The sequence below is a fragment of the Rutidosis leptorrhynchoides genome, chromosome 11 (genome assembly GCF_046630445.1).
Source record: "Rutidosis leptorrhynchoides isolate AG116_Rl617_1_P2 chromosome 11, CSIRO_AGI_Rlap_v1, whole genome shotgun sequence".
NCBI lineage: Eukaryota > Viridiplantae > Streptophyta > Magnoliopsida > Asterales > Asteraceae > Rutidosis > Rutidosis leptorrhynchoides.
This window is the reverse complement of record NC_092343.1, coordinates 212,543,130-212,569,418: the sequence shown is the minus strand read 5'-3', so window position 1 is coordinate 212,569,418 and position 26,289 is coordinate 212,543,130. Positions and strand designations below refer to the sequence as shown.

Below are 26,289 nucleotides of genomic sequence, written 5' to 3'. Positions count from 1 at the left end.
TAATACATGCATTTTATGATTTACGTTATGGACACAAGTGATTAAAAATATATATTCTACGTTGAGTTGTACCACTGGCATACTTCCCTGTAACTTGATAACTACTATTTACATGAGGTATTGTAAACGCGAATCCTGTTGATAGATCTATCGGGCCTAACAACCCCAACCGGACTGGACGACCATTATTCAACGGTTGCACAGTACTTCGTTTCGGTGACTACACTTGGTACGGTGTAGTAAGATTTCATAATAAAGGGAATATGACGTTGATTAAATGTTAAGTATGGTTATCAAGTGCTCAACAACTTAGAATATTTTTATTAAAACGTTTATATATGAAATCTTGTGGTCTATATTTATAACGCTGCCGGCATTAAACCTATATCTCACCAACTTTATGTTGACGTTTTAAGCATGTTTATTCTCAGGTGATAACTAAAAGCTTCCGCTGCAACATGTTGAATTTAAGAAAGATCTTGAGTATGCATATTTGTGTCAAAAATAAAACTGCATATCGGAGGATTTGTAATGTAAAATATGTTGGAAGTCGTATTGTTATTATCACATGTAAAGTTTGTAAGTCTAAGATTATCGCTAAACGATAATCATTATTAAGTTGTTTAAACCTTGTATTTGTAATAAAAGCTATGGTTTGTATTGTAAAAACGAATGCAGTTTTTGAAAAATGTCGCATATAGAGGTCAATACCTCGCGATGAAATCATATGTTATTGTATTCGTCCTTATGGTTAAGGTCGGGTTGTGACAGTTTTGCCTTATCCATATTGAAACGTTTTTAAATCTTTTTCGTATAAGTTGTTTGATGTACAAGTAAACCATTAGGCATATGCTGAATCTGCAAACCAAGGCAATACTTGGTTTTTTCGAGATCTTTCATTTCAAATTCTTTCTTTAGAAGTTGAATGGCTTCATGGATCTCTTTATTTGTACCTATGATGTTAAGATCATCAACATAAACGGCTATGATCACATATCCAGATGTTGTTTTCTTAATGAATACACATGGGCAAATAAGATTATTGGTATACCCTTTGCTTATCAAGTAATCACTTAATCGTTTATATCACATGCGACCCGATTGTTTTAACCCATATAAAGACCTTTGTAACTTGATTGAGTACATTTCTTTGGGTTTTGCATTGGTTGCTTCTGATACCTTAAATCCTTCAGGTATCTTCATATATATATATATATATATATATATATATATATATATATATATATATATATATCACTATCAAGTGATCCATATAGATAAGCAATCACAACATCCATGAGATGCATTTCTAAATTTTTAGAAACTGCCAGGCTGATTAAGTATCTAAAAGTAATTGCATCCATAATAGGGGAATAAGTTTCATCATAATCAATTCCCGGTCTTTGAGAAAAACCTTGAGCTACAAATCTAGCTTTATACCTTGTAACTTCATTTTTCTCATTTCTTTTTCGCACAAAAACCCATCTATATCCCACAGGTTTCACATCTTTAGGTGTGAGAACGATAGATCCGAAAACTTCTCTTTTATTGAGCGATTCAAATTCAGCTCGTATTGCTTCTTTCCAATGATCTCAATTATGTCTATTTTGACATTCCATGACAGATTTTGGTTCTGGATCATCATCATCATTCATGATGTCATATGCAACATTATATGAAAATATCTCATCAAGATTTTTCATTTCATTTCGGTTCCATAATATTTTTGAATGTGCATAATTAATTGAAAATTCCGTATTGACATCATCAATCTCTTCTGCAGAAGGAGTATTGATTTGTGGTTCTTCTTGAACACTTTCTTTTACCTCATTATCAGCTGATTTTCTTTTTCGAGGATTTTTATCTTTGGAACCAATTGGTCTCCCACATTTCTGACGTGGCAAAGACTCAAGAGCGACATTATTGCCAGCTGATAATGCTAAAAATGAACATATATTTCATAGCATTATCCCTCAAGAAAGACAAGCTTTTAGTTGCAATTGTTCTAATTTCAAGTAATTATCGTTTAAATAATAAAAGGTGAAGACAAAAGACAGATTTGACGAATTGAAGACGCAAATGACCAAAAAGCTCAAAAGTACAAAGTACAATCAAAGAGGTTCAAATTATTGATGAGAAACGTCTCAAAATTACAAGAGTACAAGACGCAAAACGCAAAATACAAGATATTAAATTGTACGCAAGGACGTTCGAAAATCCGGAACCGGGACCAGAGTCAACTCTCAACGCTTGACGCAACAGACTAAAAATTACGAGTCAACTATGCACATAAATATAATATAATATTTAAATAATTCTTAAAATTATTTATATATTATATATATATTTATAAACTGTCGGCAAGATGCAAACAAACTCTTGTGAGCTGGAAAAGTAGGCCATGCGATCGCATGGCCTGGAAGCTAAGATTCCATGCGATCGCATGGCAGCAGAAGTCAGGCCACATCTATAAATTTCGCGTGTTTTGGCTCAAATTAGAATATCTTTTTCTTCTTCATTCACTTAACGATTTATATATATATATATATATATATATATATATATATATATATATATATATATATATATATATATATATATATATATATATATATATATATATATACATATAGTTGTAGGATCAAGAGGGAAGTAACCATTCGGGGGGAAGCGGGGGGGGAAGCAAAAACTTTTTTTTTTTTTCGTTTTTTGAAAAAACTTTGTTCACGAACATTATAGATGAGATGAAAATATGAACATTTAGTAGAGACACTTTGTGATAAATGTTTTTATTTTGGCGGGAAAACGCTCGAAGAAGTAATATATAACAATTATCGTGTTTTTCGAGCGTATTTTGAGGTTTTAGCTATTAGGGTTTAGATATAAGGGTTTATAGGGTTTAGATATTAGGGTTTAGAAATTTAGGGTTTAGGGTTTAGATTTAGGGTTTAGATTTAGGATTTAGATTGAGTTTTTAACACGAACGGTTTAGAGTTTAGGTTTAGGGTTTAGGGTTTAGGGTTTGGTGTTTTGGGTTTATGGAATAAACCCAAAACACCAAACCCTAAACTCTAAACCCTAAACTCTAAACCCTAAATTCTAAATCGGGCTAAATTTTACTTCACAAAACATGGAAAAAAAAACGTTCATATTCTTCACGAACAATATTATCTTGAATGTTATTTTTATCGATCGTTTTCCCGCCTAAATAATAACATTCATCAATAGGTGTCTCTTCTAAATGTTCATATTTTCGTGTGATCTTGATGCCGGAAAAAAAAAATTTAAAAAAAAATAAAAAATAAAAAATTTTGCTTCCCCCCGCTTCTCTCCGATTGGTTACTTCCCCATTGATCTGCCCCTATATATATATATATATATATATATATTATAATTTTAATTTTAATTTTAATTTTAAATTCTAATAATAAGGGTATGTTAGCGAATGTTGTAAGGGTGTAAGTCGAAATTCTGTCCGTGTAACGCTACGCTATTATTAATCATTGTAAGTTATGTTCAACCTTTTTAAATTAATATCTCGTAGCTAAGTTATTATTATGCTTATTTAAGCCGAAGTAATCGTGATGTTGGGCTAAAATGTCATAACCCGTCCTAAACCATAAGGACAAATATAATAACATATGATTTCATCGCGAGGTATTGACCTCTATATGCGACATTTTTCAAAGAAAACTACATTCGTTTTTACAATACAAACCATAACTTTTATTAAAATACAAGGTTTAACCAACATAATAATGATTATCGTTTAGCGATAATCTTAGCCTTACAAACATTACATGTGATGATAACAATACGATTTCCAACATATTTTACATTACAAATCCTCCGATATGCAGTTTTATTTTTGACACAAATATGCATACTCCAGATCTTGCTTAAATTCAACATGACGCGGCGGAAGCTTTTAGTTATCACCTGAGAATAAACATGCTTAAAACGTCAACATAAAGTTGGTGAGATATAGGTTTAATGCCGGCAGCATTATAAATATAGACCACAAGATTTCATATATAAACATTTTAATAAAAATATTCTAAGTTGTTGAGCACTTGATAACCATACTTAACATTTAATCAACGTCGCATATTCCCTTTATTATGAAATCTTACTACACCGTACCAAGTGTAGTCACCGAAACGAAGTACTGTGCAACCGTTGAATACTGGTCGTCCAGTCCGGTTGGGATTGTCAGGCCCGATAGATCTATCAACAGGATTCGCGTTTACAATACCGCATGTAAATAGTAGTTACCAAGTTACAGGGACATATGCCAGTGGTACAACTCAACGTAGAATATATATTTTTAATCACTTGTGTCCATAACGTAAATCATAAAATGCATGTAATCTCATCCAGAAATATTTAGAGTTTAAAAGTGGGACTATATACTCACTTTTGCTTTGAAGATATTTAACACGACTTGGTCTCCGATAGATATAATGAACCTAACCATATATATAATATATTAACATATTTTCTTTTCAAATAATCGTTACATATATACTTATAATACTTTTAATATCTATTAGTCCGTAGTTAGCAATCCGATGTTAGTGGTCCACAATTAGTTGCTCAATAAATAAATAAAGACCCCATCGTATTTGTATTGATCAGAATTAATCTCGACCCATGGTACCATGTTGTCAAATGACGTGTTGCGTACATAAAGTACCGTGTTGTCAAATGACGTGTTGCGTACAATCATGAGGTCTTATGATTAATCTTCTCGTGTTGTTTACGGGTGGTCTTGAAATATATAAAATCAAATCATAAGTAATTATATATAAAATATCATATTAATTAGAAAAGATATGATTAATTTACTTTTTCTCCAAATATTTTCGTAGCTAAACTAGCTTCGGATACCCAATCTTGTTTTAGTCGTAGTTTCTTCATTACAACTCCGTTTTTGTTGGTTCAACTTGCCACTTCCTTGGATCGAGTCAAAATTTAAGAATATGAACTGTAAATACCTTAGTTTACATTCGGAATCACAGGTTATAGTTCAAACTTTAGGTGAATCTTATGAAAGTAATCATTTTTGTCATAAAAACAATATTTAGATAAAAAAATATTTACACTTTGAGTTAAACCATGAAATTTTTATGTGTTAACATATTCATAAAAAATATCATTTTCCAAGATATGAACCTCCAATTCAATGTTTAAAATGGTTTTTAATTATCCAACCCAAAACAGCCCCCGGTTGCACTCCGACGACGTAGATTCAGTTTTAAGGTGTTCTTTGTAAAAACAAGTTGTATCTTGTTAAGTTAGCATATCATTATGATATATTATAGGTCTTTAAGTATTTTAAAAGTTAAGTTAGAAGGATCTATTTAGTTTGCGAACAGGTTTGAAATCATTCAAACTATGTTCTTGTTGTTAAAATTTTACAACACAAAATAAGATAGCTATATGAATATGAATCGAATAAAATTATGAATAAGGTTACTACCTCAAGTTACTTGTACAAAGTTACTGCAAAGGATAAGAAAAATCCTAGAACCAAAAGAGTGGTGGAGTTGGATTAAAAGGTTGGAAGTAAACTTGTATAGTTGGAAGGATTATTGAAGTGTTCTTGAAAGGAATTTCTTATGATGATTAAAGCTTGTTTTTGAAGCTAGATCTTCATGGTAACTTACTGAATGGATATGGGTTTCTTATGGCTTGTAAGTAGGTGAGTTAGAGAGTAATTGGAAGTGAGAATGGTGAACTAGAAATGAAATGGGGAAGGGTCCTTAAAAACGTGAAGGGGGGGGGGGGGGGGGGGAGGGACATGGACAAAATTTTAGTTTGTTATTTTGTATAAAAATCTATGCTAGCTTCCAATTCTAATTACCTCTCCTTGAGGGCAGCAATAAGGGCTGATTAGGTGTTGATTAGGATGTTGATTTGATGTGTATATTCCAATAGTATATACGTATAGAAGCTGGGTATGATATGGGTACATATACCCTAGATGTACGTATAGAAATCTTGAGAAAACGGAACGAGGATTCAAAAATAGCTATCTTTTGTAAATATACTTATATTGTTTTATGTATAAAAGCCCTTTAAAAGTGATTAAATACATATCTATACGATACATGTATAAGCATTATAGGTTATAAGTATTTATGTCAAAGAACATTACGTATAGTTATCGTTTTGAAAACTTAAGTTAGTAGTTTCAAAGTATACTTATAACTCATTGTTATTAGTACACAATGAGATGTTAAACCAACCTTAGATCATGTTAAATATATATAAATACATATATATACACAAACGTATAATTATCGTATGTTATATAGTTCGTGATATCATCGGTCAAATTGGACGGTCAAACATTGTGTAAAACTCTTTCCAAAAACATAAGTCTCAACAATTTAGATTGCTTATTATGTTGGTAATGTTTAATTTATGTAAATATTAATCTTATATGTATAAAATGATCGGAAAAATCCGGGTCGTTACATAAAATATTAAGACGGGGTAATTGGGCTTTGTACCATAATTGGGGTTTGGACAAAAGAACGACACTTGTAGAAATTAGACTATGGGCTATTAATGGGCTTTATATTAACTAAATGATACCTCGTTAATTTAATATATAGACTTATAATTTGACGTATTTATATATAACCACATACGCTTGACTGGGTACGGTGGGCGGGATATCTATAAATACCAATAATTGTTCATTTTACCGGACATGGAACTGGATTAATAGTTAATAGACTAGTTGAAACAGGGGTGGATTACATTCAAGGGTAATTGGTGTAATTGTTAACAAAGTAGTAAAACCTTGGACTACACGCAGTCGATAACCTGGTGTATTCATTAAACAAAGTATTAAGACCTTGTTACAGTTCGAATCTCCAATTAGTTAAAATATTTGACTTCGGGAATAAGAATAATTTGACGAAGACTTCCGCACTTTATGATTATGACTGATGGACTATTATGGAAAAATCCGTATGGACATATCGAATAATCCAGGACAAAGAACAATTAACCCATGGTAATAAAACTAAAATCAACACGTCAAACATCATGATTACGGACATTTAAATAAGCAAAATTCCTTTATTTCATATTTAATTGCACTTTAAATTATCGCACTTTAATTTATTGTCATTTTAATTATCGTAATTTTTAATTATCGTAATTTTATTTTATCGCAATTTCATTATTGTTATTTACTTTACACTTTAAATTAAGTTTTTTATATATTTAATATTTTACATTAGGTTTTAACTGCGACTAAAGTTTTAAAATCGACAAACCTGTCATTAAACTGTAAAATCCCCCTTTTATAATAATACTACTTATATATATATATATATATATATATATATATATATATATATATATATATATATATATATATATATATATATATATATATATATATATATATATATATATATATATATATTTGTATTTTTACAATTATAAGTAAAAAAATATAGCGTTAAACTTGGCGAGTTCCCTGTGGATGAACCGGACTTACTAAAAACTACACTACTGTACGATTAGGTACACTGCCTATAAGTGTTGTAGCAAGGTTTAGGTATATCCACTCTATAAATAAATAAATAACTTGTGTAAAATTGTATCGTATTTAATAGTTTTTCGTAGTAAAAATATAACTATTTTGTATACACCTCTACGCACATCAAGTATTTTTGGCACCGCTGCCGGGGAACTGCTTAAATGCCGGAAGCGAAATGCCATCTATAAAAAAAAAAAAAAGATTTTTAGTTTTCTTTTGTAAAAATACGTTTTAATTATTAAAAAAAAATATAAAAAGAAAATATAAAATATATATATATATATATATATATATATATATATATATATATATATATATATATATATATATATATATATATATATATATATATATATATATATATTTATATATTTGTTTTTAAGAGTTGTTAAAAATATATAAAGTTAAAAAGTATTTTTATTTTAGTTTTTAAAATATTTAAGTTATATTTATATTTTATAAAAACAGAAAAATAGAAAAAAAAAATATTCTTATAAAATCACTCGGCCCGAGAACTGTAGCAACCCAGAATTGTGGCCCAGATCCAAGATTCATGTGATCGCATGGCTTGTATGAACAAAACTCATGCGACCACATGATCAGCCCTGACACGCCATCTTTGACCTAATTTCGCATTAATTACGGAGTATATTATTATTATTATTAAAACCCTAATTAGGGTTTAGTTTTTAATTAATTAGTTTAGTTTGTATTATTATTTTTGTATTTTAAGTTTAAATTAGTTTTATTAATATATAAAAATTAATAGTTTTATAAAATAAATAATATAAAATAATATTTTTATAAAATTGTACTTTTTACAACTTTAAGTTTATTTTTATATTTTATATCTTTTATTTGTTTTAGCGTAATATTTGTATTTTTCGTTCGTATTTATTTTTAAGTCATAGTTTTTGCCATAATTATTTTTATTTCTAGATTTTTTAGGCTTTGCCGTAAAATCCCTTAAGTGCTTTTTCTTTAGACTAAGATTTAAGTGCTTTAGAATTTTGCGACGCCATTTTATAAGTTTTAGTACCTTTTTAAGTAATTGCCGTTTTAGAGATAGAATTCCTTTTAAGCTTTAATATTTTTAGACGCAACTTTTAATTCTTAGTTTTTAGATTTTTAAGTTTCGACGCGCTACGTTCTTTTTATTATTTTTCGACCTTTTATTTTTCGACGTTTTTCGACGCGCTCTTTTTCTTTCTTATTTTTCGCCACTCTAGTTTTGAGGACATAGAATTTTCTATTTCTTCTCTAAAATTTCTTTAAATTTCAACGAAAAATTATTTTAAGTGGTTAAATTGATAGACATCCAAAATTTTCTGGTTCGTAGTAATAGTTAGATTTGTTAGTGGCGAGTTGTGGGCTTCCGATTTAAAGGGTCCTAGCTACCTGCTGCATCTATTGGCTATTCGAAACGTGGGCAAAATCAGAAAAGTCTATTAATTTGATAACTTATATAATTTTTATCTTTTATAATTAATAGGATATTCAGTGAATGCACCGAGCAAAACGTTCACCACCTTTTGTACGTTCACCACCTGTAACCAGATCAAGACATCTAGCAAATATTATCGCCGTTGATTTTTCTTTAGAATCGTCATAAGTCGACCAAGTACTCCAATTCAAATTTTCGATAATTCATTTTTTGAACCCGACCTCACAATTGAGAATCCGGAGGATATTCAGGGACAATTCAGAGATCCTGAACCATTAACCTTTCCTCCGGAACCACCAATCATTCAAACAGAAATTGTCGAGGAACCAACCATTAAATCAGAATCCCTTAGTGATTCAGATTCAACAAATTCAATCATGGAAAATCTGGAACCTCTAAGTATGGAAGACCGAATGCGAGCTAAACGCACTGGCCAAGGTCACGCAATTACTCAACCAGACATTAATGCGCCAGATTATGAAATCAAAGGACAAATCCTACACATGGTAACTAATCAATGCCAATTTAGTGGTGCGCCGAAGGAAGATCCAAATGAACATCTTCGTACCTTTAATAGGATCTGTACTTTATTTAAAATCCGAGAAGTTGAGGATGAACAGATATATCTCATGTTATTTCCCTGGACTTTAAAAGGAGAAGCCAAAGATTGGTTAGAATCGTTACCTGAAGGGGCGATTGATACATGGGATGTTTTATTTGAAAAATTTCTTAAACAATTCTTTCCGGCATCTAAAGCCGTGAGACTTCAAGGAGAAATTGTTACGTTCACACAAAAGCCAAATGAAACTCTATATGAAGCGTGGACAAGATTTAGAAAGTTATTAAGAGGATGTCCGCAACATGGTTTAGACACTTGTCAAATAGTACAAATATTCTACCAAGGATGCGACATCACTACTAGGAAAGACATCGATATAGCAGCTGGTGGTTCCATTATGAAGAAAACAGCAACTGATGCTTACAAAATTATTGATAACACTGCTTCCCACTCACATGAGTGGCACCAAGAAAAAGATATCGCTAGATCATCTAAAGTAGCTAGAGCCGATTCTAGCCATGATTTTGATTCCATTTCCGCAAAGATAGATGCTGTCGAGAGACGAATGGAGAAGATGACTAAAGATATTCACTCAATACGAATTAGTTGTGAGTAGTGTGGAGGACCACATTTAACAAAAGATTGTCTCAGTATTGAACCAACAATGAAACAAAGAGAGAATGTTTCATACATGAACCAAAGGCCTGGAAATAATTATCAGAATAATTATCAACTGCCAAGACCAATCTACAATCAAAATCAGAATTATAATCGAAATGTTCCATACAACAACCAACAAGGTCCAAGCAATCAACAAGTATCCAACAATACTTACAATCAGCAAAGACCTAATTTTCAAAACAAACCACCACAAACCGATGATAAAAAGCCAAATTTAGAAGATATGATATCGAAGCTAGTTGAATCTCAAACGCAGTTTTTCACATCTCAGAAACAAACGAATGAACAAAATGCTCAATCATTTAGAAATCAACAAGCTTCTATTCAAAACTTGGAACAAGAAGTGAGCAACGTAGCAAGGTTGATAGGTGAAAGAAAACCGGGAAGTCTACCTAGCGATATAAATGCTAACCCCCGGAATAAAACAGCTAAAGTCATTACCACAAGAAGTGGTATTACACTTAAACCACCTGAAATACCTGTAATTTCTGATGAAGCTATTCATACTTCACAAGAACCACAGCCTGATCAAGATAAGGAAACAGAACCGGTAGTTGAAAAGGTTAATGAAGATAACACAGTTAAGGCTAAACCTTATGTTAAACCATACCAACCACCACTTGCTTACCTGAGTAAAATGAGAAAAGAGAGACTTGAAGCCGAGCAATCCAAATTCTTGGATATGTTTAAATAAATAAATGTCAATCTTCCTTTCATTGATGTAATTTCAGGAATGCCTAGATATGCTAAATTCTTAAAAGATCTAATCACAAATAGAAATAAAATGGAAGAACTCACGGCTGTTACTATGAATGCTAATTGTTCTGCAGTGCTATTGAATAAGATACCAGAAAAATTATCAGATCCAGGAAGTTTCACAATTCCATATTTTCTGGGTAGTCTTAGTTCAATAGAAGCATTGGTAGACTTAGGTGCTAGTATAAATTAAATGCCGTATTCACTATACGCTAAATTAGACCTTGGAGAATTGAAACCAACACGAATAAGTATACAACTAGCAGATCGATCAGTAGAATATCCTATAGGGATAATGGAGAACATGCTAGTTAAAGTTGGTACTTTAGTATTTCTAGTAGATTTTGTTATTCTAGACATGGAAGAAGATTCTCGAGTTCCTCTCATATTAGGAAGACCATTCTTAAACACGGCTAAAGCAATAATAGATGTGTTCGGTAAGAAACTGACCCTATGTATAGAGGACGAGAGTGTTACCTTTTCTGTTGATAGAGCAATGCAACAACCGCAATCTGCAGATGATACATGTTATTATATTCAAACTATAGATTCACATGTAGAATTATTAGAAGAATTTCCAGAATTACAAGGAACAGGAGAATGTTCTTTAGGAGAAGGAACGGAACCAATTGATGAAACTGAAATGTTAGCTACACTTATGGCTAATGGATATGAACCAACAACAGAAGAAATTCAAATGCTAAAAGTGGAAGACAGATATCGATATAAATCATCGATAGAAGAACCACCGACATTAGAGTTAAAGCCACTTCCAAACCATTTGGAATACGCTTATTTACATGGTGAATCTGAATTACCTGTAATAATATCGGCTTCTCTTACTGAAAATGAAAAATCACAACTCATTTCTGTGCTAAAAGCTCATAAACCAGCTATTGCATGGAAAATTCATGATATTAAAGGAATAAGTCCTTCGTATTGTACACATAAAATCCTTATGGAAGAAGGTCATAAAACGTATGTGCAACGCCAATGAAGACTAAATCCTAATATGCAAGATGTTGTTAAGAAAGAAATTATTAAACTACTTGATGCAGGTTTAATTTATCCAATCTTTGATAGTCCATGGGTAAGCCCAGTTCAATGCGTGCCTAGGAAGGGTGGCATGACTGTCATCACAAATGAAAAAAATGAGCTTATTCCTACTAGGACTGTAACAGGATGGCGTGTTTGTATTGATTATAGAAAATTAAATGACGCCACCAGAAAAGATCACTTTCCCTTACCTTTCATTGATCAAATGTTGGAAAGTTTAGCCGGAAATAGTTACTATTATTTTCTTGATGGTTTTTTCGGATATTTTCAAATTCCAATAGCACCCGAGGACCAAGAGAAAACCACGTTCACGTGCCCTTATGGTACTTTTGCTTATAAACGCATGCCATTTGGACTTTGCAACGCCCCTGCAACCTTTCAAAGGTGCATGATGGCATTTTTTCACGACATGATAGAAGAATGCATGGAAGTTTTCATGGATGACTTTTCAGTCTTCGGTGATACATTTAAAATATGTCTACTTAATCTTGAACGAATGCTTATTAGATGCGAACAATCAAATCTAGTACTTAATTGGGAGAAATGCCATTTCATGGTTAAAGAAGGCATCGTTCTTGGTCATAAGATTTCAAAGGAAGGAATTGAAGTGGATAGAGCTAAAGTAGATGTAATTACTAAACTTTCATATCCCACCAATGTTAGAGGAGTTAGGAGTTTTCTAGGGCATGCCGGTTTTTACCGACGTTTTATAAAAGATTTTTCTAAAATTGCCACTCCTATGAATAAACTCCTAGAAAAGGATGCTCCATTCATCTTTTCAGATGAATGCATCAAATCTTTTAATATTCTTAAAGAAAAACTTACTAATGCGTCGATCATGATAACTCTAAATTGGAATCTACCATTTGAACTAATGTGCGATGCAAGTGATTTTGCAATGGGAGCCGTTTTAGGACAAAGGATTGAAAAACGATTTCAACCTATATATTATGCTAGTAAGACGTTACAAGGAGCACAAACAAATTATACAACTACTGAAAAAGAACTCCTTGCTATTGTCTTTGCTTTTGATAAATTTCGTTCATATCTCGTTCTAGCTAAAACGGTGGTCTATAACGACCATTCTGCTCTTAGATACCTATTTTCGAAACAAGATGCTAAACCAAGATTAATCCGTTGGATCTTACTCTTACAAGAGTTCGATATTGAAATCCGAGACAAAAAGGGAGCAGAAAATCTCGCAGCTGATCATCTTTCTCGTCTTGAAAATCCCGAATTAGAAGTTCTAAATGAATCGGCCATACAAGACAACTTTCCTGATGAATATCTATTGAAGATAGATTATAATGAAATTCCATGGTTTGCAGACTATGCAAACTACTTAGTATGTGGATTCCTTGAAAAAGGGTTGTCGTACCAAAAACGAAAGAAATTCTTTAGTGATATAAAACACTATTTCTGGGAAGATCCACATTTGTTTAAAAGTTGTCCCGATGGAATAATTTGCCGATGTGTATTCGGGGATGAAGCTAGTAAAATCTTAAACCATTGTCACACAGGACCAACAGGAGGGCATTATGGGCCTCAGCTCACAGCAAGAAAAGTTTACGACACTGGATTCTATTGGCCTACAATTTCCAAAGACGCACACCTTCTTTGCAAATCCTGTGATGCATGTCAAAGGGCCGGAAAAATAAGTCAACGTGATGAAATGCCACAAAATGTCATTCAAGTATGTGAAGTATTTGACATTTGGGGTATTGACTTTATGGGTCCATTTCCAAAATCTCATAATAATCTCTACATTCTCGTTGCCATTGATTATGTATCTAAATGGGCGGAAGCACAAGCTCTCCCGACTAACGATGCACGAGTTGTAGTCAACTTTTTAAAACGTCTTTTTGGAAGGTTTGGAACACCGGAAGCTTTAATAAGTGATCGGGGTACTCATTTTTGTAACAATCAACTTGAGAAAGTTCTCAAAAGATATGGAGTAACTCATAAAATCTCCACCGCTTATCATCCACAAACAAGTGGACAAGTTGAAAATACCAACCGAGCTTTAAAACTTATTCTAGAGAAAACCATAGGATTAAATCCGAAGGAATGGTCCATGAAATTGGAGGATGCACTCTGGGCTTTTAGAATAGCCTACAAAACTCCAATTGGAACCACACCTTTTAAACTCGTTTACGGAAAAGCATGTCATCTTCCAGTAGAAATTGAACACAAAGCATTTTGGGCTTTGAAGACATGTAATCTTGATTTACATGAAGCCGTACGTCTACGATTAAGTCAACTAAACGAATTAGAAGAATTAAGACATGAAGCATACGAAAATTCATTAATCTATAAAGAAAGAACAAAGAAATGGCATGATAAAAGAATCAGAAGTTCAAAAGAATTTAAGGAAGGAGACAGAGTTCTTCTTTTCAATTCACGATTCAAGCTATTTCCTGGAAAATTGAAATCAAGATGGTCTGGACCATTCATAGTTAAAAGAGTTTTCCCATAAAGAACAATAGAGTTAATAAATTCAAATTGGATTGAATTTAAAGTTAATGGTCACAGAGTTAAACATTACGTACATGATCCGATGGAAGCTGACAACGAAGTTAATCATAATTTCGACACCACATCTAACTAAGTGTGGGGAGATTTGAATCTTTTTTAAGGTAATATGTATTTCTGTTAGAGTTAGATATTCTGTTTTCGTGTAGGTTCCGAGAATGGAATCCGAATGGTCTTTCCCTAGCAGACCCTAAAAAACTAGTCTTCTCCCCCCATTCTGAATTTTTATTTTTTTTAGGTTTTACGAGATGAAGAATTCCTGTGAACTAAACCATGGTCTAATGCTACACGCTTTAATCACTAAACGGAATAATGACACACTCCCGAGTGACCTGGTATCAGTAATAAGAGCCAAATTGGACGGAGTAAGAAAAGAACTCAGGAACGATCATAATAAGTTACATTTTGGTAAAGGAAAATCAAAATCCGCAGCGAAAAGAAGAGCATGATGAAATGTCCTGTTCTTATTGATTAAAAACGTTCCATATTAATTGATTTCATTGCGAGGTTTTGACCTCTATATGAGAAATTTTTCAAAGACTGCATTCATTTTAAAACAAACCATAACCTTTATTTCATCAATAAAGGTTTAAAAAGCTTTACGTAGATTATCACATAATGATAATCTAAAATATCCTATTTACACACGACTATTACATAATGGTTTACAATACAAATATGTTACAACGAAAGAAGTTTCTTGAATGCAGTTTTTACACAATATCATACAAGCATGGACTCCAAATCTTGTCCTTATTTAAGTATGCGACAGCGGAAGCTCTTAATATTCACCTGAGAATAAACATGCTTTAAACATCAACAAAAATGTTGGTGAGTTATAGGTTTAACCTATATATATCAAATCGTAACAATAGACTACAAGATTTCATATTTCAATATACATCCCATACATAGAGATAAAAATCATTCATATGGTGAACACCTGGTAACCGACATTAACAAGATGCATATATAAGAATATCCCCATCATTCCGGGACACCCTTCAGATATGATATAAATTTCGAAGTACTAAAGTTTAACAACCCGTCCTAATCCTCCTAGACGAAATCATCAACATTTGGTTCCATCACGATGATCGACTCCAAGTAATGTCCTTAACATGAGCACATGCACAGCGGAAGACTTAATTCGTACCTGAGAATAACATGCTTTAAAACGTCAACATAAAGTTGGTGAGATATAGGTTTGATGCTAGCAGCGTTATAACTATGGACCACAAGATTTCATATTTATAAACATAATACACTCGCAAGTGTATGTAAAAGTAGTTGAGCACTTGGTAACCATACTTAACATTTAAATCATCGCAGCATATTCTTAAATAATCGCTACACCGTACCAAGTGTAGTATACAGAAACGAAGTACTGTGCAACCGTTGAAAACTGGTCGTCCAGCCCGGTTGGGGTTGTCAGGCCCGATAGATCTATCAACAGGATTCGCGTTTACATTCCTCATGTAAATATTAGCTACCAAGTATAAAGAAATATGCCATGGTACAATTCAACGTAGAATTTATTTTTGATCACTTGTGTCCATAACGTAAATCATAAAATGCATGTATTCTCATCCCAAAATATTTAGAGTTTAAAAGGGATTATATACTCACCTAATGTATTTTGTAGTAAAAATACATATAACATCATTGAACAAGTGTAGGGTTGGCCTTGGATTCATGAACCTATATCATTTGTATATATATTAACATACGCAATTTTAATCGAACAAATATATGTATCATCATTTGTGAAGTAATTTATATATAATAAATTAACAAGTTTTATTAAATATATTTATATAGTAATATTAATGTAGTTAGGTTATGTGTATTAAATATATATAAATCTTTATTTTTATGCTTATAACTTTAATTGCGTCATTTAAAATTCTTATTTTTCATATTTATCTGATATAAATAATACTAATAACCATAAGAATGATAATTTTAGTGATATCAAAATATTAATTTTAGTAAAAATGATATTAATAATAATAATTCTAATACTTATATATTGATAATAAATTGTATTATTTTAATGATAATAATAATAATAATAGTAATAATAATAATAATAATAATAATAATAATAATAATAGTAATAATAATAATAATAATAAATATAAAAGAGTTATACCTCTCTAAAATAGGTTTTAAACAAAAATAATACGACCTCTCGTTTAGCAACTACACACCCAGCCATTCCTCTGCTTCTTATTTTCTTTAATTAGTTCGTGTGTATAAATATATAAAGCATAAAAATAATACGACCTCTGGTTGTTCGTGGTGGTGTCCACGATGGTTTCTCGTACGGTTAATATTTAGGAGAGAGTGATATAAAGAGAAAGAGATATAGGTGGTGGTTATGGTGGCTTCGTGGGGATAATTTCAAGGTGTTGGTGATTGGTGTTCTTCAATGATGGTTGATGGCGGTTTATGGTGGCGAATAGGGTGGAAATAGGGTGATGGTTCTTGGCTGGAACTGGACAGAAAATGGAAGTAATGAACGAGTAACACAATTATTTTATAATGGTTTAAATGGGTTTGATTATCACGACAGTAGTATTAGTATAGCAGCAGCTCGTTTTCACATCTTGCACACTTGATTTCAGTAGACTTCGGTTCAAACAACTTAAGTGGGTTTTGTTTGGGTGGTTCGGTTGTATGCACGATCAAGAAAAGAAGAAGAAATAAGAGGGAAAGAGAGATGAGAAGGATGGTGATTCATTTGCAAAAGGATCAAGATACATATGTAATATATACACAGATTCATATTACTTAATATCTAAGATAATAATAATTTAACAATAATATGATAATCAATTATTACTCAAATGAAGACATGATTGCTAATTAGAAACAGTAAAATATAAAATCTCGTGAATTTCATTTGGATGTATACAACCGACGGTTTATCCCGGACAGCTATATCGTGTCCATTGCTAAACAGCTAACGTATAAAAGTGTTCCTAAAAATCCCAAATTTTTAGATTAAATATTTTTAATTATTTCACTCATTACCTGATTGAAACTCGATCAAAAAGGTTCGAAAATTATTTATTTATACATATTTATATTCATACAATTGTTCGTGAATCATCAGGCATGGTCAAAGGGTAACTGATTATTCGAATATAGATTTCAAACTTTCTAGACTCAACATTACAGATTTTGCTTATCGTGTCGGAAACCTATAAAGATTAAGGTTTAAATTTGGTCGGAAATTTTCGGGTCATTACAGTACCTACCCGTTAAAGAAATTTCGTCCCCGAAATTTGATAGAGGTCGTCATAGATAACAGTAAAAATGTTTTTATGACGAATGTGAGGTAATAATGGAGTTTTATCATTTTTGAGAGATATAGATAAAACGATTCGATCATGTGAAGCGCACGAGTGAAGCTATCACAAAAGAGTGAAATAAGTAAATAATATGTTCATTTCAACCAATGACGTAGTTATTATTGATTTCCGGGATTTAAAAAAAATCTTACGTAATAAGATTTAGTTCTTCGGCAATCAGGATCTTCTTTGATTTAATACGACAATCTGTTTTGATTTCTCTGTCGAATATTTCACTATAAATGTACCCCTTCGTTTCCTTATTTTCCACAACTCACATCTTCTACTCTTTCTCCTTAATTCCTACTTTAAGACATTCGCCAATATGCTTCATCCCATTCTGATACTTGATATACTCTTAATTTTCACATATATCATCCTTCTCTTTCATCTACCATCTGAGGATCTTATTTACTTTTACTATTATCTTGGGGTTATAGTGTTATTAATTTTCCCGTGCCTTTACGTGACAATACGTATTGATATGCACGATTTGTAGTTTCGGGGTTGTTATTGGGTTTTATATTTTCTATTATATTTCGATGTCCGTACTTCTGTCTTCCATAATCATTGTCATCTACTGTTAATACTCTTTCCTATTTACTGCGATTTTTACTCCAAATGTTTTTTTTTCGGGGCTTTGTCCCTTCGTTTCTTCTTCCCGTCCTCAAGTCAAGCGAGCAATGATCCGAAATTCGTAGGTATGAAATTCAAAATGAACATAATTAATGTTCTAAGAAAGAATTGGTAATGGCACGATTTTGATTTGTCAGATTACCAGAATATCCTGGGAAAAGACCGAATCATCAAGAAATATTTTCTTGATATGTTTAGAGATTAGATAGAATGTAAGAGCCGTGTAACATGGCACATGATGATGGTACTGTGAATCATCACATTTCATTAGAAACTCAACATGACTTACTGTAATATAATGACGTTGATCAAGTGTTATTATATTATACTAATTCATGCTTCAGTTCCCAACACTACTTCAAAACATTCATATTTTAAATGCGGAGGTTTCAGAATTTAGCAACTAACACGGTTTCTTTTATGTTGTAACACAGATATTACGGAGAGATACATGATCTCAGATAAGAATAGTTGTGACAATATCTCTAGAAATATGGAGAATATGTATAACGGAAGATATGAAGATATCTAAGATAAGATGATGATGAAGAATATGATCCGTAAAGGTTTAGAGTCAGGAGCAAGGTATTCGTTAATGTCTTCAGCATGTACTGAATCATTTGAATTCTTTGAAGTCAAACTTATTCTTTGTGATTTGTCCACGACTTCCTTCATAGTTTCGCATAATCCGCTTTTCAGTACTAAAATTTTCTATTGAGCGTTTCCAACACTCCATTCTTTATCATCAACTTTTGGCCATTAAGACCATCTACCACATGCTGCTACGTCAGCATTTTCAAAGTTAACGAATCTGGGTCATCGGTTATCAAACCAAGGTGGTTTCAGAAGAATTGTGTTTTTAGATGATTAAACGCTGATGGTAATATGGTGGTATATAAAAGGTTCTCCGGTAATGATGACGAAAGAGCAACGTATATATTGAGGTTATAATAAGACTAGTCCAATTAATGAATCGATGTAGACTTGGTGGAGCTGTGACAAAATTGGCTACTTTGAAAAGGAATCATAAGGTTGTTTTTGCTAATAAATGATAAAGAATTCGACGCGGTACGTGGTTAATTATGACTTCGATTTCGAGAGTCTTTCAAGTGTATAACTATAAGCATAAATCTTTTCTTCCGTAGATGAAGTGCGGTTGGTTCAACTTCTCGATTGAGGGGTTTTCAAAAATCATGAAAGATTTGAACGCGGATTGTAATTGTCGAGGTACAAATAAGGTTTAAGAAGAATTCAAGTGGCAAACTTGAAGAATTGTTTAGTTTCATATGTTATAATCAATATTTTAATTCATTTTAATTGTCCAAAGTTAGCAGTTCAATAGTCCAATTGTCCAATAGTCTAATAAATTCATATATAATTTAATATATAATATTCGAATTAATTAATACGTATCGTGACCTGTGTACCGGTCTCAGTATTGATCACAACTCAAACCATATATATATTTTGGAATCAACCTCAACCCTGTATAGCCAACTCCAACATTCACATATAGAGTGTCTATGGTTGTTCCGAAATATATATATAGATGGGTCGATATGATAGGTCGAAACCTTGTATACGTATCCCGTTATTTAAAGTTCGTAAAATAAATAAATAGATATCATGACCCGTGTACAACGTATTGTCTCAGAATTAATCCGACGTATTGTGTACATGTGTCCCGATTTAAAGTGCGTAAAAGTAAATAACAGAAATTAAATGACGATAAATAAAATTGCGATAAAGAAAATGTAATACGGAATTAACAGTTAGCTGGGAACAGTTAGCTAGGAACAGTTAGCGTGGAATCTTAACCATATTTTAATTAGTTAATCCGTTTGTTTCTAACAAATTTTATTTTTGTCCAATGTTTTCTTCACTATGCCACTTGTTGGATTCTGATAGGTCAAAATCCAAATATGAAATTTGAATGGAGTGGTTATTCTGTGATGAACGGATTCGTATATCAGTGGTTGTATATAGGATAGCAACTGACCGTTGAATCAGATTCGAAGAATGTACAGTGTAACTTATTAATGAGAAGTCTAAATATTCCTCGGGTATTACCTACCCGTTAAAATATTTTTACCATTAACAGTTTGTACAAAATAAATTTTTAATCACAATCTTTTATGAAAATATACTTGCATATATATTTTCTTCAGATGTAATTATGGATCTAATGAGTCAATAAAATATTAAACTCATTTGATTTATCGTTAATACAAGAATATTTAATCTCCAAAACATTAGAGATTACTTAATTGCCATGTCGAACGAAGATAAATGAGGTAGAACGATACGTAAAGTGAAGATAATCGATATGTAGAACGAAGATCATACTCGAAATACAGATGGTGATATTGAGGCATGTGATGTTGATATTCGAGGTACATATTGTGATGTTGAGGTTTACGACGTGGTTGTGATTGGGGTAATAAGAATACTGTTGGCGTTGATGATGATGATGATGCTGATTATGCTGCTGGTACTGAGGCTTGCGATGTTGATGTTACTGGCGATACTGATTATGCTGTCGGTGCTGCTGCTGGTGTTTGTAACCTTCGCACCATGTTCTCCAAAGCCATCACGCGAGCGCGAAGTTTGTTAACTTCTGCTAGTACACCGGGATGATTGGCGGTTGGAGCAAGCGGATGAATAAGATTCGTGATATGGGATAGTATATAATCGTGACGAGACACTTTGGAGAAGAGAGAGAAAATGGTTTCTCGAACAGCTTCGCCGGTAAGTGCTTCAAGTTCATCGCCAAGAGGGCAATTTGGTGGATGGAAGGGATCTTCGATGTGAAATAATTTTTCAGATATCGGATGATATTCTAACTATATAGAATATCTATATATATAGTCCTAAAGATTTCGTAGACTACAGAGGAATTTACGGCATATGTCAGGCAAGTCTACGGATGCGCTAAGATATGAATTTTGTCTATACACTATCAATGCAGTAAGTGCAGTAAGACGTGTCTAGACTTAAGAATGATAAGCAGGCAATTCCCTAAGGATGATAAGTAGATGATTTCCGACTAGATATGATAAGCAAAACTTTTGACATGTAGACACGGTCAAAGTCCAGACTCATTAATGTATCCTAACAACTACTAGTCAGACACACTAGAGCAAGACCTGGTTCGTTAAGACCACCGCTCTGATACCAACTTTAACAACCCGTCCTAATCCTCCTGGACGAAATCATCAATATTTGGTTCCATCGCGATGATCGACTCCAAGTAATGTCCTTAACATGAGCACATGCACATCGGAAGACTTAATTCGTACCTGAGAATAACATGCTTTAAAACGTCAACATAAAGTTGGTGAGATATAGGTTTGATGCTAGCAGCGTTATAACTATGGACTACAAGATTTCATATTTATAAACATAATACACTCGCAAGTGTATGTAAAAGTAGTTGAGCACTTGGTAACCATACTTAACATTTAAATCATCGCAGCATATTCTTAAATAATCGCTACACCGTACCAAGTGTAGTATACAGAAATGAAGTACTGTCAACCGTTGAAAACTGGTCGTCCAGCCCGGTTGGGGTTGTCAGGCCCGATAGATCTATCAACAGGATTCGCGTTTACATTCCTCATGTAAATATTAGCTACCAAGTATAAAGAAATATGCCATGGTACAACTCAACGTAGAATTTATTTTTGATCACTTGTGTCCATAACATAAATCATAAAATGCATGTATTCTCATCCCAAAATATTTAGAGTTTAAAAGGGACTATATACTCACCTAATGTATTTTGTAGTAAAAATACATATAACATCATTGAACAAGTGTAGGGTTGGCCTTGGATTCAGGAACCTATATCATTTGTATATATATTAACATACGTAATTGAAATCGAACAAATATATGTATCATCATTTGTGAAGTAATTTATATATAATAAATTAACAAGTTTCATTAAATATATTTATATAGTAATATTAATGTAGTTAGGTTATGTGTATTAAATATATATAAATCTTTATTTTTATGCTTATAACTTTAATTGCGTCATTTAAAATTCTTATTTTTCATATTTATCTGATATAAATAATACAAATAACCATAAAAATGATAATTTTAGTGATATCAAAATATTAATTTTAGTAAAAATGATATTAATAATAATAATTCTAATACTTATATATTGATAATAAACTGTATTATTTTAATGATAATAATAATAATAATAGTAATAATAATAATAATAATAATAATAATAATAATAATAATAATAATAATAATAATAATAATAATAATAATAATAATAATAATAATAATAAAAGAGTTATACCTCTCTAAAATAGGTTTTAAACAAAAATAATACGACCTCTCGTTTAGCAACTACACACCCAACCATTCCTCTGCTTCTTATTTTCTTTAATTAGTTCGTGTGTATAAATATATAACATATATAAACTGTTTCTCATTTCCTTTACTAACATCATAAAATTAGATGATCGACTTGATCTGTCGTGGCCCAATCTATCATCGGCCCAAGTATTGAAATCGTTAAGCCCAACTACAAACTCACAGTCCAATAATCAATATGAATTGACGGTCCAGGTAACGTACAGAAACAATAAGCCTTCAATCTCATCCCATCTTATATTATACCTTTTAAACAATCAAGTGGTTAGTTTGTCGGCCACTATGTAATAACTAATCCCACTTAAACTTTGGCTGTCCCTTTTTCATCGATTAGTACAGAAAAGAAGTAAAAGGAATATAGGCGTCGCAGTAGTAGGAAATCAATAGGGTTCAATGGTTGAAGAGGGTTCTTCGAACAGATGATGATGATTTCAAATCCGAAACAGAAACAAGTGATATTAGGAATAGCTGTAATTTTTGATGGGTTTAAGTGGTGGTTGTTTGATAATTGAAACAGAAAACAATAGCAGTAACATTTAAGGTGGTCTCAAGTAGGGTTTTCAAGGTTCACAAAATATTGTAGAGAGAGAAGTGAGAGAGAAGGGATGTGTTGGTCTTAGGGTTTCGGATGATGGTTGTGTATTGTGATTTGAGGTGATCGTACATGGTGATGGAGATTGGGTTCCTGGTGGTGGTTTGAACTCGTAAACAGTAGCAGTAGAAGTAACAATTAGTGGTGAATGACTCGTTGCAGGTGGAGATGATTTGTGGTGGTTTTCGATAATCTGAAACAGAAGGAAATGAACAGGAGTATGGCGGTTTGTTTATTGATTCAAAGCAAAAAAAAATATATAACTTCGAGTAAGTGGTTGTTCGTGGTGGTGTCCACGATGGTTTCTCGTACGGTTAATATTTAGGAGAGAGTGATATAAAGAGAAAGAGATATAGGTGGTGGTTATGGTGGCTTCGTGGGGATAATTTCAAGGTGTTGGTGATTGGTGTTCTTCAATGATGGTTGATGGCGGTTTATGGTGGCGAATAGGGTGGAAATGGGGTGATGGTTCTTGGCTGGAACTGGACAGAAAATGGAAGTAATGAACGAGTAACACAATTATTTTATAATGGTTTAAATGGGTTTGATTATCACGACAGTAGTATTAGTATAGCAGCAGCTCGTTTTCACATCTTGCACACTTGATTTCAGTAGACTTCGGTTCAAACAACTTAAGTGGGTTTTGTTTGGGTGGTTCGGTTGTATGCACGATCAAGAAAAGAAGAAGAAATAAGAGGGAAAGAGAGATGAGAAGGATGGTGATTCCTTTGCAAAAGGATCAAGATACATATGTAATATATACACAGATTCATATTACTTAATATCTAAGATAATAATAATTTAACAATAATATGATAATCAATTATTACTCAAATGAAGACATGATTGCTAATTAGAAACAGTAAAATATAAAATCTCGTGAATTTCATTTGGATGTATACAACCAACGGTTTATCCCGGACAGCTATATCGTGTCCATTGCTAAACAGTTAACGTATAAAAGTGTTCCTAAAAATCCCAAATTTTTAGATTAAATATTTTTAATTATTTCACTCATTACCTGATTGAAACTCGATCAAAAAGGTTCGAAAATTATTTATTTATACATATTTATATTCATACAATTGTTCATGAATCATCAGGCATGGTCAAAGGGTAACTGATTATTCGAATATAGATTTCAAACTTTCTAGACTCAACATTACAGATTTTGCTTATCGTGTCGGAAACCTATAAAGATTAAGGTTTAAATTTGGTCGGAAATTTTCGGGTCATTACATAAAGCATCCAGTACTTTGGATGGGATTTGTTAGGCCCAATAGATCTATCTTTAGGATTCGCGTCAATTAGGGTGTCTGTTCCCTAATTCTTAGATTACCAGACTTAATAAAAAGGGGCATATTCGATTTCGATAATTCAACCATATAATGTAGTTTCACGTACTTGTGTCTATTTTGTAAATCATTTATAAAACTTGCATGTATTCTCATCCCAAAAATATTAGATTTTAAAAGTGGGACTATAACTCACTTTCACCAAATATCACTTCGTTGAGAATTTGACTTGGCCACGGGTTGATTCACGAACCTATAACAATATATACATATATCAAAATATAATAGAAATATATTCACAATATTTTCTTTGTTACGTGTTGATGATTTTTAGTTGTCCAGTTAGCGGTCCGATGTTAGAAGTCCACAATTGATCGTACATGAATAAATTAATATATATATATATCTTGAATCAATCCACGATGCAGTGTATACATATCTCAGTATTGATCACAACTCAAACTATATATATTTTGGAATCAACCTCAACCCTGTATAGCTAACTCCAACATTCACATATATAGTGTCTATGGTTGTTCCGAAATATATATAGATGTGTCGACATGATAGGTCGAAACATTGTATACGTGTCTATGGTATCTCAAGATTACATAATATACAATACAAGTTGATTAAGTTATGGTTGGAATAGATTTGTTACCAATTTTCACGTAGCTAAAATGAGTAGTTTTTACCAATTTTGTTTTGCTCGCCATTTCTTCGTTTCTAATCCGTTTTGAGTAATTTAAGCGGCCACAGTTTAGTATTAAACTTGAATTTATGAAACTAAATAGAAAAGGTATAGGTTTATAGTTGGAAATACAAGTTACAAGTCGTTTTTGAAAGAGGTAGTCATTTCCGTCGAAAGAACGACATCTTGATGACTGTTTTGAAAAACATACTTTCACTTTGAGTTTAACCATTATTTTTGGATATGGTTTCATGTTCATAAGAAAAATCATTTTCACAGAATTATAGCTTTTAAATCAAAGTTTTTCATAGTTTTTAATTATCCAAACCAAAACAGCCCCCGGTTGTAACTACGACAGTGTAAATCCGGTTTTATGGTGTTTATCTTGTTTCCGGGTTTTAAATCATTAAGTTAGCATATCATATAGATATATAACATGTGTATAGTTTATTTTAAAAGTGTAGTTAGAAGGATTAACTTTATTTGCGAATAAGTTTAGAATTAACTAAACTATGTTCTAGTGATTACAAGTTTACCACTTCGAATATGATAGCTTTTCATGTATGAATCGAATGATGTTATGAACATCATTACTACCTTAAGTTCCTTGGATAAACCTACTGGAAAAGAGAAAAATGGATCTAGCTTCAACGGATCCTTGGATGGCTCGAAATTCTTGAAGAAGAATCATGACACGAAAACAAGTTCAAGTAAGATCATCACTCG

The 26,289-nt window shown here is 32.2% G+C and overlaps 1 non-coding gene across 1 annotated transcript; it reads right to left on the bottom strand.

Moving 5' to 3' along the window:
• Positions 1-9,769: 9,769 nt before the first annotated feature.
• Positions 9,770-9,876, bottom strand: LOC139879157 (small nucleolar RNA R71). Its single transcript, XR_011770008.1, has one exon. It is a non-coding gene; the product is annotated as a small nucleolar RNA R71 (small nucleolar RNA).
• Between the last annotated feature and the right edge of the window lie 16,413 nt (positions 9,877-26,289).